This window comes from Octodon degus, unplaced genomic scaffold, assembly GCF_000260255.1.
Source record: "Octodon degus isolate 3935 unplaced genomic scaffold, OctDeg1.0 scaffold00010, whole genome shotgun sequence".
In the NCBI taxonomy this organism is placed as follows: Eukaryota; Metazoa; Chordata; class Mammalia; order Rodentia; family Octodontidae; genus Octodon; species Octodon degus.
In genome coordinates, this window is record NW_004524586.1 from 4,413,755 (window position 1) to 4,428,855 (window position 15,101).

The following is a 15,101-nucleotide window of genomic DNA, read 5'->3' on the forward strand; positions in this document are numbered from 1 at the left end:
TTGAACCGCGGTCCCTGATGCTTTTGCTAAGCTTGTTCTAAGTAGGTGCTTTAGACCACCGAGCCATCTCTCCAGCCCAACATTACACATTTAAATAATTGTCAAAACTTTACTAATTTGCCAGCATCCATGCACAACCAGAAAGCATCCTTAAATTTGTGTTGAACCAGAAGTATATTACTTTTAATGCATTAATATCCTTCATTACTAAATACTGAAAACATGGAAATTGTTTCTGTGGAGGACTCGTGGAGGCAATGTTAACTTCACAGCAGGCAGACACTGTTTGGCTCAGGTTTCAAACACAATGGAAAGCAGATCCATGCTGGTGTTAGAGTACAATCTTATCTTAGCACTACTCAAGAGTCAAGGTTTACCTTGGATCACATTTAATAAAAAAGAGATTACAACAATTTCAAAGACAAAAAGAAATGATCCAAGTGTGTGGTCCCAACAATTAACTCAAAAGGCTATGGCAAAGAGGGGCTCAGTGAGCTGTTTCTGAATATTTTAGATTAGGTACATTTATACTGAGAGTTGAGTTTGTCTGAGATCTTCAAAATAAATGTACCTGTTAATCCTCAAATGGTGCTTGCATTTTATTTTCATTTTTTTGCAGTACTGGGGATCGAACTTAAGGCTTTGCGCTTGCCAGGCAGGCACTTGTGTTGCTGAGCTATCTCCCCAACCCTTGGTGCTTGTTATAGTTTAACATTTCTGTTAAATGCATGTGTAGATTACTTGTTATCTAAGTGTAGCAGGTGCCCCTTACCATTCATTATTAAGAACTTTAACTGTCCATCATCTTCAGCTTCTACTGTTTCTTGATAATTCTCTTTGTGGTGATTTTTCTACTATTAACAGTGTTAGTAGAAGTTGATACAGACTTGAAGTTATCCATCCCGCTGCTGCCAAACAGTGTGGATGTAAATGAAGTGAAGCCTCCATGACCTAAGAACCCAAATGAAGTAAATCCTGTATCAGATGAAGAAAATCTACTTCGGAAGTATAGAAATCCACTAAAGGTGGAGAAAAAAGAGTCTACCGTGACTTCTGCTTCCTTGGGGACCCCTTCAGTTCCCCAAAATGTCTTCAGTTGGGTCTTCATTACCAAAGAATAGAAATGAAAATAGGTCCCTTCCACCAAAAAATTCCCTGAAGACATTTGGATTCTGGAATGTGAACTCAAACTCAAATGGACTGTCTAAATTAACATCCACCTCCTCTCCTACCATTTAATGCTTCTTTGCCATATTTATCATTGATGTCCCATTTTTTTAGCATCTGATAATACCATATGTGCTTGGGCCACTTATTTAAGTTTTTGTTTAGCTTCTTTATTCTCAGGATTTTAATCTGGGTGCCACTGTAGTACCAATTTTCAGTATGCTTTCTTGATGTCCTTGGGGGAGGCAAAGCTCTGCATGCCTAGAACTTCATAATAATCCACCATGTTTGAACAGTGCTAATATGAGTCTGAGGACGTGGACAACCCGCAGTGCAAAGGAGGATGTGTATGGCTGGTCCCCCTGTGGCTCTGGGACAGTACACTGGTGGTAACTAAGAAGGCAACTGTTTACCTATTTTAATGTATTTGGTTGTTGCAGGGTCTCACTACACAGCTCAGAGTCGTGGTGATCCTCCTGCTTTCAACCTCCCCAGTGTTGGGATTACAGGCATGGGGTCACTATCCCCAGACCCTGGCCAGTTCAGCCAAGAAGGCAACTTTAAAAAAAATTTTTTGGTTGTTGTTTTTTTGGCAGACCCAGGGATTGAACTCAAGCCCTTGTGCTTGCCAGACAAGCACTTATTCTACTGAGCTATCTCCCTGGCCCCTAAAAATAGTTTTGTTAATGTATCAAAAACTTTACAATTATCTTTAGCAATGATATTTTTAGGGTACTTAATGTTAAATTAGTTTCTAGTCTAGAAAGAATATCTTTAAGGATAAAATGAATTTCTAACAATTTTTTCAGGGGTAGAAGACTTATTTACTATCATAATTTTTAAATTTTTGTTTTTGATACAACTTGTTATGTAGTTAAGCCTGACTCTGAACTCAGTATGTAGGCTAGTCTGGCCTTGAACCTGAGGTAATCCTCTTGTTTCAGCCTCTGAGTGCTGGAAATACAGGCCTGCACTACAAGGTCCAGTTCATGCCTTTTCAGAAGAAAAACAGGAGTGAAGTGATAAAGCTGTTTGAACTTAAGATTGTGTCTGGGCTGGGGAGATAGCTCAGCAGCATAAACACTTGCCTGGCAATCATAAGGTCCTGAGTTCAATCCCCAGTACCAAAAAAAAAAAAAAAAAAGACAAAAAAAAGACTGTGCTTAGTGAGTTTTCTTGGGGTGTATATTTGTTATGTATGGCTGTTTCCCTAAATAGTATTTATTAAAATATACACTGGCATGTTAAATAGGCATATGTTGAGAATCTGAAATCTTCATATATGTACTGGAAACAGTTTCAAAAAGAACTATGGTTTATGGCTACAAATGCAATCTTAGGCAAAAGATAACTTTTTCTTTTTTTGTATTTAGTACAGGGTCTACAGGGTCTCACTACATCAGACTCATAGTGATCCTCCTATTTTCAATCTCCCAAGCACTGGGATTACAGGTGTGCGCCACCATGTCCAGTCTCAATCACTGTCTCAGTACACCTTGTGGGCGGGGCCAGCACAACACACTGGGGAATGAACCCAGCCCCTGCATCTGCCTAAGCAGGTGCTTTAATTGATGAGCTCCCTGGCTGACCTGATAACATTCCTTTTGATATCCCCTTAGGCCAAGAATTTCTGCCTCAGTTTATGTAATATATCCAAATCAGAGCATAATACATTTTTATTGGTAAAAGATACAGGTAAGTGCAAGTGATACAGATGAAATCAACTATTTTGAGGATTATGAACATATATCTAGAACTGGGAGGAGATAGCTCATCTGCATAAGTGCATACCTGGCAAGTGCAAGGTCCCGAGTTTGATCCCTGGTACCAAGAACAAAAAAAAAAGAACATATATCCAATTATAAGAGAAATGAAGGTAAAGAAAAAGGACTGTACTAAGAAACAGTAAGGCTGTGATGTGAACTTATGCTAAGGCCAGACTATGATTTCTGTAAATCAATAATGGAAGTATAGGAGCTGGGGAAATAGCTCAGTGGCATAAGTGCCTGCCTAGCAAGGGACAGGTCCCAGGTTCGATCCCTGGTACCAAAAAATAAATAAATAAATAAATAAATAAATAAATAAATGTACAAATAAACGTGATTGTAAAGATCCCATTGCTAGAACTGGATGCTGAAAAGTTATTTTCAGGTATATGTGGGGTCTTAAGATATTTGGTCCAAAACTGCAGCCTAGGGTTTTGCCAGAAATATTCTTTAAGGAATGGTAAGCTTTTGGATAATACATCATTTCCTTCATTTTTATTCCCTACTTCATCTTTTTTTTGTTTGTTTGTTTTTGTATTTCATTTTGTGGTTGTGAAATAGTTTTATTTTTGGATCTATGTCAAATTTAAAAGTTGTGAGTTAAATTTTATTTTATTTTATTTTTATTTATTTATTTATTTTTTTGAGGCAGAGTTTGTGCTGTATAGCTCAGGCTGGCTATGAACTTACTATGTAGCCCATACTGGCCTGGAACTCATGGCAGATCTCTTGCTCCCCAAGTGCTGGGCTTACAGGTGTGCAACCCCATACCTGGAGCTATTCAGAAAGTTTATACTGGGCATGATAGGACATGCTTGTAATCCCATCATTCTGGAAAGATAAGGTAGAAGGATTGCAGATACAGGCCTATTCTAGGCAAGTTAGTGAATTAACAAGACCTTGTCTCAAAATGAAATTAGTGTGTCTGTGTATTGTTGTCTTCCTGTTTATGTCTTATCTGTCTGTACATAGTCTTGTTATGCAGTTCAGGTTAATCTTGAATTCACAGTCCAGGCTGGCCTCAAACTCACAGTGATCCTGCTGCCTCAGCCTCCCAAGTGCTGGAATTACAAGCGTGTGCTCCACCATGCCCAGCAAGATTTTCATTAATCTATGCTAAAATGGTGTGTAAATTACCTTTTGCCCAAAAATGTTGGATGTCAAAACGAAAATTTTAATGATAAGGGCTGTAGAGATAGCTCAGTGGACAAAGTGCCTTCTTTGGCAAACACAGGGACCAGGGTTTGATCCCCAGTCCAGGTCTATATGCTGTGCTGGCCTTGCCCCCGGGACACACTGAGCCAGCAGTAAGTCCATGCGTGTGTGGTGGTGCATGCCTGTAATCCCAGCTCTGGGGAGGATGAAAACAGGAGGATCACCATGAGTCCAATCTGCGTAGTAAGACCCTGTACCAAGCACAAATGAAAAAGACAAACTTTTTTTTAATGATTAAGTATTGGAATCAAGAGTCTGTTTAATGTCTGTATCTCATTGTTTAAAACAAATTATGTTGTTGAGCCTACAGTCATGGTAGTAGGACATTACAAAGTTACATGGCAAGGGACTTGATACATGGAGGGATGAAGAATTTTAGATCATTCACAGTTAATCTTAGGAAGCATCAGTTTTCGTTTATTCATATTCATAACAGTGGGTGTTTGTCAAGCACCTTTTTTTTTTTTTTCTTTTGGTACCACGCATTGAACTCAGGACCTTGTGCTTGTCAGGCAGGTGCTTATCCTATTGAGCTATCTCCTCAGCCCAAAGCACTTATTTTGTGCTTAACTTCTCTCATGTAATAAACCTGGAAAGAGTATGATATCCTTTTTGTTTACTTTTAAAGAAACAGACTTAGATTGATTAAATAATTCACAAATGTAGCAGAACTGGTGATTTGAAGTGGGGCCTTCTGACTTTAGAGTCTAAATGCTTTTCTGTAGTTGTCATTACACAAATTGTGTTTTAAAAATGTTTCCCCCTTATTTGAAGGGAAAATATGCCTCTTATTGTTTATTTTGTACTGACTATCTTGTTTTGCCTTTCCAGGATCTTTACTTTTTGTGGTTACTACCACAGAAATGGTCTTGATTTTCCTTTAAGGAACCCTGTTTTCTGTCATTCTTAATTCTCTATAGTTTCATAAGACAGTTACACCTGGGACCAGTGACGAGCGTGAGAAGTGGTTTAGGGACCATTCCTGAGACTTTGGTTTGTGGAGCTCTTCAGATGTCAAGTGACACTATTTTTTAGGCTTAGCATCACCTTGCCTAGCTAGGTCCTGCTTTGATGGGAGCCCTGAGTGCCACAGATAAAAACTGGCACTGTGTTGTTGTTTGTCTTGTTTTAATTTTCATCTATATTATTGAGGACACGGAGAGCCAGATTAAGTAAGTCTCCCTGTGGGGTTTGATGGCTGAGATCTTTTTAGGTTTGGCATGAATATCAGGACCAGGTTGGGAAATGAAGTGGGTATATTTGGTTAAGGCATCTATGACGGGAGAAGGAAACTCAGCAAGGTTTTCTTCAGGACACTGAGTAAATTTGCCAAACTTTGTTAATTTGTGGCTTGTGGGAAATCTTTTTGAGACCTAGTAACTGTTAGAGAAGACCGGGCATATCCTGTGACTGTACTTTTCTGCTGGATGTTTAAGACCAAGTTGAAGTGAGAGCTGTATTAATAAAAATTAGTTTCTTGCTATCTATCAAGGCCAGTTAATCTCAGGATTTACCTTGGAACCAAGCATAGTGCCTCTCAGTATTTCTGTCAGCGTCAGCGATCAGAATGAGTCTTGGCCATTGTTTGACCAAGTTGCTTTCTGTGAAATCTTGGGACATGTTTTCTTCTGGTGACTCTCCTTAAGCACACTGTACACTGTAGAATCACTTTTCTCTGTGGTTTTGTAATCATCTTGATTAGAAAATCAGGGGCTTGGGGCTGGAGAGATGGCTCAGTGGTCTAAAGCACCTACTTGGAACAAGCTTGGCAAAGCACAGGGACCATGGTTCGATCCCCCAGCACCACATCCCAGCCAGCCCCGCCCCCTGGTGGGCTGAGCTGGCCACACACACAATAAATAAATTAAAAAATAAATAAACAGCGGAATATATGAAAAAAAAAAAAAAAAGAAAATCAGGGGCTTAACTGAGTAATAGAATGTCACTGCAGAGTTTCTCTTATATCCTGGGTCCTTACTGACCTCAGAGGGCTAGGGCCAAAATATTGGTTATTCTCTTATCCCATCTATCTTCTTAATTTTTAGTCTCTAAACCTCAGATGTTGAACATCTAGAAGAGACGGCTAATGACATAGTGGGAGCAGTAAACTTTATTATTAAAATTGTATCTGAGTATTAAGCATCTTGAAATATAGTGTAGACAGAACTGTTATTTGTTATATCAACCATGAGTGTTCTAGCAGTTAAATCCCTGCAAAAAAAATGTCAATAGACAACAGTTTTATAGTGTTACAGAGAAAATCGGACGTCAATAGCCGTACATAGCAGTGTAGCATAACAGTCGTAGTGCCATCTCCATTCTGCTAAGCGTCTCTGGATGGAGTGGCGCATGCACACGTACACACCACATGTTTTTGTTAGAATTTTGTCATTTGATGTAATGTTGACTTGACATGAACTTCTTTTTTTTTTTTTTGGCGGAACCGGGGATTGAACTCAGGCCCTTGCACTTGCCAGGGAAGCACTTATTCCACTGAGCCATCTCCCCGGCCCGGACATGAAGTATCTGGAGTGTAAGAAAGGCATATATTCAAATCTGAAAGAAAATATCACTATAAACTCAGTTTTATATTTTAGAATACTGTGCATTTGTAAGGCATGAATATATTTAATGCATCATGATATTAGCAGTAACAAATTGTCTTTTTTATTTTAGGGGAAGGTCTACAGGGTGTTCAGGGTCTCACTACTAGATTGGACTCCTATTGATCCCTGTTTATGGTCTCCCAAGAGCTGGGATTACAGGTGCATGCCACCACACCCAGTCTCAATTGCCTTCTCAGCATGCCCCGGGGGTGGGCCCCCACAGCAGGTTTGGGGATCGATCAAGCCCCAAGCCCCTGCTTGCAGGTGCTTTAATCTGCTGACCATTTGACTGACTCTATTATTTTGTTTTTAATTAAGTTTTGTACCAAGAGCATCCTTTAATCAAGAAACTTTATTTTCTTAGTTTTGAAAACTTAATCTCCTGACGATGACAAAGGTAAACATATTCCAGTAATATAGTTTGAGCAGTATTTGTTGTGGTATCTCTTATAGGGCTATGGAGACTATTTGGACTCCTTATTAATGAATAAAAACTGGTTAATATTACTCCAGGCAGCTGCCTTTTTGTCCATCAATTGAAGTCCTGTCCATTAGTTTCTTTCCACCCTAAGCAAGGTATCTCTGTTTAGTTATACAATCTCAATACTTAACACATTAAATATAAATAAGAGACTCAACTTATGTATAAACAACAACGTGTATTTCATTTATCAAACCAATTTTGACCAGCCTGTAATTTTGTTGAGCTCATATAAGACATCAGTTTATAGATTGGACAGAGATAGAGATACAAGACAATTGGCTTATAAAATCAGTGTACCCAAATATATTTTGGCCAGATTAAATTAGAACTGATGTTTTAGTTTGTAATTATGAAAAGACTAGTCAGATCTTTGTAGGTCAGTTAGTAGAGATCTCTTACAAGAATTTGAAAAATATAAAAACCTTATTTATAGTTATTGTATTTTTTCTTTAGGTCTAACAGTATACAAAGATTGGGAGGAAGCAAACTGAGTAGAGTAAAAGAGGAGGGTGATCACTATAACATTAACAGCTTACAAGTCCTGGACATGCTGACATTTATTTGTCCTGGGCTTGTGGACTGGCAAGAGCATATTCCAGGGGGACTGATACTTTCTAAGTATACCTGCCTCAAGCAGCCTTTGCATGTGGGATTTAATCACCCCCTCGCCTTTTTTTTTAAGCTTCCATGGCCATTGGATATTGTCTCAAATAAATTGGCTTTGCATGTCCCACTAACCTCCGCTATTACTGGGGGCACATGATTTGTCAGACCTGGGTTGTTGTCTTCTACCCAAGCCTTTGAAAAAAACTGAGCATTCTCCGATTTGCAAGCTGGGCTATAGGCTGAGTAACTATTAGCAAAGCTGCATCAGCATCTGTCAAAAGTCTTAACAGGCTTTTCCCCTATATTGGCAATTAACATGGGTTCCCTGGGGCTGAGAGGCAGAGACCCATGACTTTCATCATTTTGCACCTTTCTGATTCCATCACAAACACTTCCCTCTTTCCCTGTCTAGCAGCTTTGGACATTTTCACTTGAAATGTCCCTTGTCCTTGCAATAGGCACACTGATCTGGATCTAGGGAAGCATGACTTTTTCTTTGTTTCTTGACTGGCCCTCCTTCCTATAGGCTGCCACATCACTTCTCCCCCCCCCCCCCCCTTTTTTTTTTTCTGTATTTCCATTCTGCATCCTCTTTTTTTTTTTTTTGGTGGAACCAAGAATTGAACTTAGATCCTTGCATTTGCTAGTCAAGCGCTTATTCTACTGAGCCATCTCCCCAGCCCCTCTGCATCCTCTTATTAAACCCTCTCTGAGCAATTTTTATCAACTGAGACAAATTTATTCCTGCAAACCCTACTTAACTTTTGTAGCTTGCTGTGGATAGCTGGGGCTAATGACAGGGACTGGACCAGTGGAAGAGACTTTTTTCCTGATTTAGGCTCAGGTTTGGAGAAGGACTGGGAAACTATGGACTCAGAATGACTTTTTTGCAGCGCAAAGGGGGGGTCATCTGCTGAGAGCACCCCACCCATGTGTACTCTGTCACCTGTTGTCTCCTGCTTGCTTGAGTACCCAGGTAGATCGTAGAGGGAGAGGATGCACCTGATCAGGGAAAAATGTGTCATCAGCTGTTTCTGTATTGTGTGTGCTTTGTCCTGAAGTGAGAAACTTGGAGGAAAAAGAGACAAATACTACCTTTGGATAGAGATTTTTTTTTTTCCCTTTGGTGGCTTCAGGATGCCTTCAGGGCAGGTCTGGTTTGCCTTGAGGATCTGGGAATTGAACCACAGCATCCTGAGCCTGACTGCTTGTTTAAGCAGGCTCTTAAACAACTGAGCTAATGGGCAGGCCACAAATACTACCTTTGGGATGAATGAGTTAAGAGACCTGAGTTGGGGCAAACAAAAGGTGAAGATAACGTATAAATCTTTAAAGTGAAGATCATAGGAATTAGTGACAAATTGGAATTCTTTTATATAGGTATAAGGGTCTGCAGAGAAGGAGCCTAATCAGTGAGAAATCTAGGATAGATCTGATAGGGTGAAAGGACCATGAACCTGGATTAATCCCTCAGGCTGTAGACTCTGGGATAGGTCTGATAGGGTGAAAGGACCATGAACCTGGATTAGTCCCTCAGGACCAGTCATCTCATGAAGGGGTAATATAGAGTAGGTTGGTGACTACAGAGTAACGGCTGACCAGAGCATGGCCGCTGGCTAGAAGATGGCTGTAGACTACCAGGTAGCTGTTGACCACAAGGTGGCTGCTGTCTACAAGATGGCAGTGAGAAACTGGGTACAATTTGGAGAGAAAGGGCAGACAGAGTAGGATAGAGTCTGGTGTACCGGGGAGAAAAGGGTCGAGGGGGAGCATAGGGAGAGGAGTTGGAAGCATGAGGTGGTGAAGGGTGAGGGGCAGAGGAGGTGGAGGAGTTGAGAATGTCAGAAGGTGAAGGGTGAGTGACAGATGATGGCGGGTGAGGCAGGGGATCAAACTGATCTGATAGAGGAGAATGAGGAGGCTGGGCCGGTTGTGGGTACTGAGGAAGAGCAAAAGCAGGAGGAGGAACATCTATAGAGTCCTGAGGAGGGTTGGGTAAGGAGGCTGGTGGTGTGGGCTGAGCCAAAAGTATTTGGGTTGCCCCACATGCCTGAAGGAGGGAGGAATGTAACCTGAAAGCAATACAGGCTTTTTAAGGGATTTCTGACCATTTGCTGCTGCGATAGCAGAAGTTTTCTAGGTTGAAGGTACCCTTCTTGGGCCAGAGGCCACCATAAGTTTATATTGGGTCCAGGCTGTTTGGGTAAAAAATTAATCTGTCAGGTTTTATAGTATCCCAGAGACCGAAGGAGCCAAGATTACAAACAAGGCACCCCAGTCATGTGTCTTTTTGTGGGTGGGAAGTGACCAAATTAGAGGTGAGCCAAGAGCTAAGGCTAGAAGAGCCTGGGTCACTGTGCTCAAAAAGGGTTGTCACTTATTTTGAGAGTGTGATTAAGAGAAAACTCCTACACTTGTCCTTGTATACCAAGAACATGGTGGGGGAGTGTCTCAAAGGACAGAAGGACAATAACCCTGCCTCCAGACCTAAGAGCAGTAGCCTTGCCCAAGGAGTGTAAAGGTGGTTACCCCCATCCAATGGATGTGCAGAGGCTTTCCCAATGTGGGCCCATGTGTTTTGATACTGAGAGACTGAGGAACTTAAACCCCAAAATTGAGAAGTGGTTCACCTGTGGGAAATGAGGTGAATCTGTGTTGGATGCAAGCTAGCAATGTCAAATAGGCATGTCCCAAAGGAAAGGAGGGTGACTCATAGGCAGAGGAGGCTCAGAACTGAGGTGTGACCCTCCAGGGGTCACATGCCCTGCTGATCCAAGTCATAACACCAAAATTGTAAGTTTCAGGTGCAGAAGAAGAAAGAAAAAGGGAGAAGAAGGCCTTTATCCACTCTGCATGCAGCATGGGGCTCCTCTGCTCAGACAAAGGGGACTAGGGTTTATGAGGACTCTGGCTAGAGGCAGAGCTTGAGTTCAGTGACATGCTAGGAGCTGATTGGAGCTTCCCTCACACAGTGGAGGGTAAAAGAAAGTTATGTTCAGAGCTGAGGGGAGAATACTGGGGAAGTGATTTTTTTCATGTTTTAGACCACCACCATAATGATCCAGCAATTTGTGCTCAGGCAGGATCTATCACAACTGAGTATGGACTAAAACTGCCACACAAAACTGTGAGCTAAATAAACCTTTTCCTCTTGATTTTGAATGTCAGATATTTTGTCTCAGTAATGAGAGAAAAGTAACAAACACAGAACTGGGTACCAGATAAGTGGGTCCTTTCTGTGACTAGGTTCGGAGATACTGCCTGAAAGGGTAGCGGTGTAACGCCTTAGATTGTTCTGTATGGGAGATTGTGGTCAGAGCTCAGAAGACAAGAAAGTTGACAGAAATCTTTCCTGTAAAGACCAGGCTGCGAAGATTTCTGCTGAGAAGGACTGCATTGATTGTTAAGACTCTAGATGTGTTTCATGGGTTCGCACAAAGTTTGTTGGCATTTTGCTCATATCCGGAGACTTGGTCTGAGATTGAGAATAAAGACAGTAGACAAATTAATTGGGCAAAAGAAATTTCAAGGCAGTTGAATGTTGAGGCAGTGGCATCAGATTTATGTTAAGAATCAAGAGCAGAGAGCCTAGCAGAATGATTTTGAATGTGAGTTTTGCCGGGAAAAAAGCTCCAGTAAAGCTGTGGACTTCATAGATAGAGCTGAGGAGATCTGCATTGCTGAAAAGGAGTAGAGAGTACCAAGGATGGCTTGAGGGCATCACAAGAAGGAGGGCACAAGTCTACCCTTTGCACCTCAAACTTGCCAAAGTGAGAGACTTAGCTTTGAGGAGAAAGCTGCTGAGCACCATGTTCCACAAAGGCAGTGGTGGCCACCAGGTTCTAGAATGGTGGTGGTATAGAGAATTTGTTCCTCAGAATCAGGTTCAGAGTGTGAAAGCCTGGCTGCTGCTCCAGCTGGCTTCAAATCCTGGCATTACCCTTGTGGTGCTCGTTTTAGCCTCAGGCAGAAAGCAAGAGATAACAGGGTTAAAAGGCTTCCACCTCAGTTTCAGGTCTGGGAGACCAGGCAGTGTGTCCCTGTGAGGGCAGTTTGTGAGACTGTCAGGAAAAGCCTAAAGTACAGTTAAGACCCCAGAAGTTTGGAAAAGCCAGGAATGTGGATCATGTAAGGCAAGCTGCAAGTGATTGAGCAGTTAGCCTAAGAGAAGCCCTGGGAGCTACAGCCACCAGAAGAGCTGTGGGATAGAGCTATGCAAGCCCTTTGGAGCTTGCAGTTTGCCACAGATTGCTTCAGATTTTGCACATAGAACTACAGGACTTAGTGTTTATTTTGCTGAAATTCGGACTTTCTTTGGCCCTATTCCTTTGAATCTTTGTACCTTTTGGAATAGTAATGTTTACCTTGTGCCATTGGGGTTTTTTGTTTGTTTTGTCTTTTTGAGACAGGGTCTCACTATGTAAGTTGGCCCATGAACTCACTGTGCAGCCCAGGCTGGTCTCAAATTCATGCTTCTGCTGAGCCTCTCCAGTCACAAGCATGTAACAGTTTATTGCATGGTGATATTACTTAAAAAAAAAAAAAATCTCATTCTTTTTGTTGTTTAAAAATTAAAAAATCTTTTATTTATTTGGTACAGGGTCTCTGTATGCAGCTCGGATTCATAGTTACCCTTCTGTTTCAGCCTCCCTGGTGCTGGGATTACAGGTGTGCACCACCATGCCCAGTTTTGGTGGCAGGCACAGCACACCCGGGGTACCGGGGCTGGCACAGCATGTAGTATGTACTGGGGATCGAACCTAGGTCCTTGAGCTTGTTAGGCAGGCGCTTAGACTGCCAGGCTGTCTCCCCAGCCCCTCTTTAGTCTTAAGGAAATGAGGAATGATAGTTTGCTTGGACTGATATTATTCTAAAAAGACCACCACCAGGGTGAGGAGCTACTGAGTTTAATAAATAGAAAAAATAGATTCAAAATACTTCAAGGCATTCTTTTTTTTTTTTTTTTTTTTTTTTTTGGCGGAACCGGGGATTGAACTCAGATCCTTGCATTTGCCAGTCAAGCGCTTATCCTACTGAGCCATCTCCCCGGCCCAAGGCATTCTTTTATTTCAGTAAATTCTTCAATTAACTGTGTATATAATATATAAATGGTACATTTGGGTGTTCAGTCAAATTTTGTTTATCTCTATAAGACATTTTATTTATTTTTTAATTATTTATTTATGTGTGTGTGTGTGTGTGTGTGTGTGGCCAACTCAGCCCACCAGGGGCAGGGCTGGCTGGCATGTGGTGCTGGGGGATTGAACCGCGGTCCCTGTGCTTTGCTAAGCTTGTTCTAAGTAGGTGCTTTAGACCACTGAGCCATCTCACCAGCCCTAAGACATTTTAAATGAACCAGTATTGTAAATGTTGATTATGATACTAGATCAGTAAGCACAATAGTTTTTTTGTGTTTGTTTTTGTTTGGTTTTTGCAGAACTGGGGATTAAACTCAGGCTGTTGTGCTTGCCAGGCAAGCACTTATTTTACAGAGCCATCTCCCCAGCCTGAAACACGATAGTTTAAATAGCATATCCTTTTTTGTGGTGCCAGGGATCAAACTCAGGACCTTGCACTTTGCAGGCAAGCACTTACTCCACTGAGCTATCTCCCCAGCCCCTTAAATAGCATATTCTTGAAATAAAATAGAAAAGACATCCCTTCCCAAAACACTCCTTGTACCTTTTTATTATTTGTAAATGTTGCAATATTAAATTCTATTATGCCATTTTTCTACATGTTTGACATGTTAGTGCATGTAATTTAGTCTGTAGTACATAATAATTTCATCTTCATAATAAATTTATTAAGTGGCTACTTTAACTTTATAGGTGGCTAAAAATCTGTGTGGGTTGATGCAACCACAAATTTATGTTCTTTAGCCCTAGCTGGGTGTCCTATACTGGGAATTCTTTTTATGTATTTCTGGTCAGTTTCTGTAGTTTATGGATTCTTTAGCTTCTATAAGCTCCTGATTTTTTCAAGTGATTTTTGTCACCTATAGAACAATAAAAATTTACGCTATTGAAAATATTTCTAGGGTAGGGAATATAGCTCAGTGGAATAAGCACTTGCCTGTCAAGCTCAAGGGCCCAAGTTCGATCTCCACTACAAGAAAAGAAAGTATTACGGTTTGTGTGTAGTTGTCCCACAAAGCCTCATGCAGTCACTGGGATGTAGTTCTAGAGTTTGTGATTATACATGATCCAAGGCTGGGATTATGGGTCTGAGTACTGCTGGGATTATGGGTGTGAGTGCTACATCCACCCTGGGGTAGACTGAAGACAATATAAAGAAAGGACAGTACTGGGGAGGTGGAAAACAGGAGGATCGCTATGAGTCCAGGCTGCATAGTGAAACCCTGTACGAAATACATAAAAAATAAAAATATAAGGAAAGGAGAGAGGCTTGTTGCTGTTACTGCTGCTGCCGCCGCCACCACTGCCACTGCTCTTGCCTTTTTGCTCTTGCTGTTTTGCTATTTCCTGCTGCCCTGAACTGCTGCCCTCTGCCATGTTGCACTTTGCCTTGGAGCCAGCTGAGTGGACTGAAACCTCTACAAACTACAAACTAAATAATAAACCTTTCCTTCCTTAATTTTGGGTGTCAGGTATTTTGTCCCAGCAATGAGAAAGAGTATGATAGAAAGTATTTCTAGGGTGGGCATGGTTGTACATACCTGTAATCCCAGCACTAATGGTAGAGGCAAGAGGTTGACCCCAGGTTGAAGGCCAGTCTAAATTACACAGGGAGACCCTGTCTCAAAAAAAAAAAAAATTCTCCCTGATATCCTTCCTTACCCTAGGACAGTGCTAAACCATTATTTCAAAGTACTAACCTTTTGAACAATACTATCTAGATATCAATGAAAATGGAAAATTTGAGTGTTCTGTAGATATTTATGGGTGGGACATTAGAATCTTTTTTTTTGTATTTTAGGGAAGGGTCTACAGGGTGTTCAGGGTCTCATACTAGATCGGATTCATAGTGATCTACCTATTTACAGCCTCCCAAAAGCTTGGATTACAGGTGTGTGCCACCACACCCAGTCTCAGTTGTCTTCTCAGCGCGCCCCAGGGGCAAACCCCCTGCCCCTGCTTGCAGGCACTTTGATATGCTGAGCTATTTGGCTAGCCCTGATTCTTTTTTTTTTTTTTTAAACTGGGGATTGAACTCAGGCCCTTGCACTTGCCAGTGCTTATTCTACTGAGCCATCTCCCCGCCCCCCCGAATCTGTCTGTCTGTCTGTCTGTCTGT

General features: G+C 41.4%; 1 protein-coding gene and 1 pseudogene across 12 annotated transcripts in view; one reads left to right on the plus strand and one right to left on the minus strand.

Moving 5' to 3' along the window:
- The window catches only part of LOC101572068 (ligand-dependent corepressor), a 178,657-nt gene that overhangs the window by 12,360 nt on the left and 151,196 nt on the right, over positions 1–15,101 (plus strand). The window lies entirely within an intron of this gene.
- On the minus strand, positions 738–1,453 carry LOC105741394 (annotated as a pseudogene).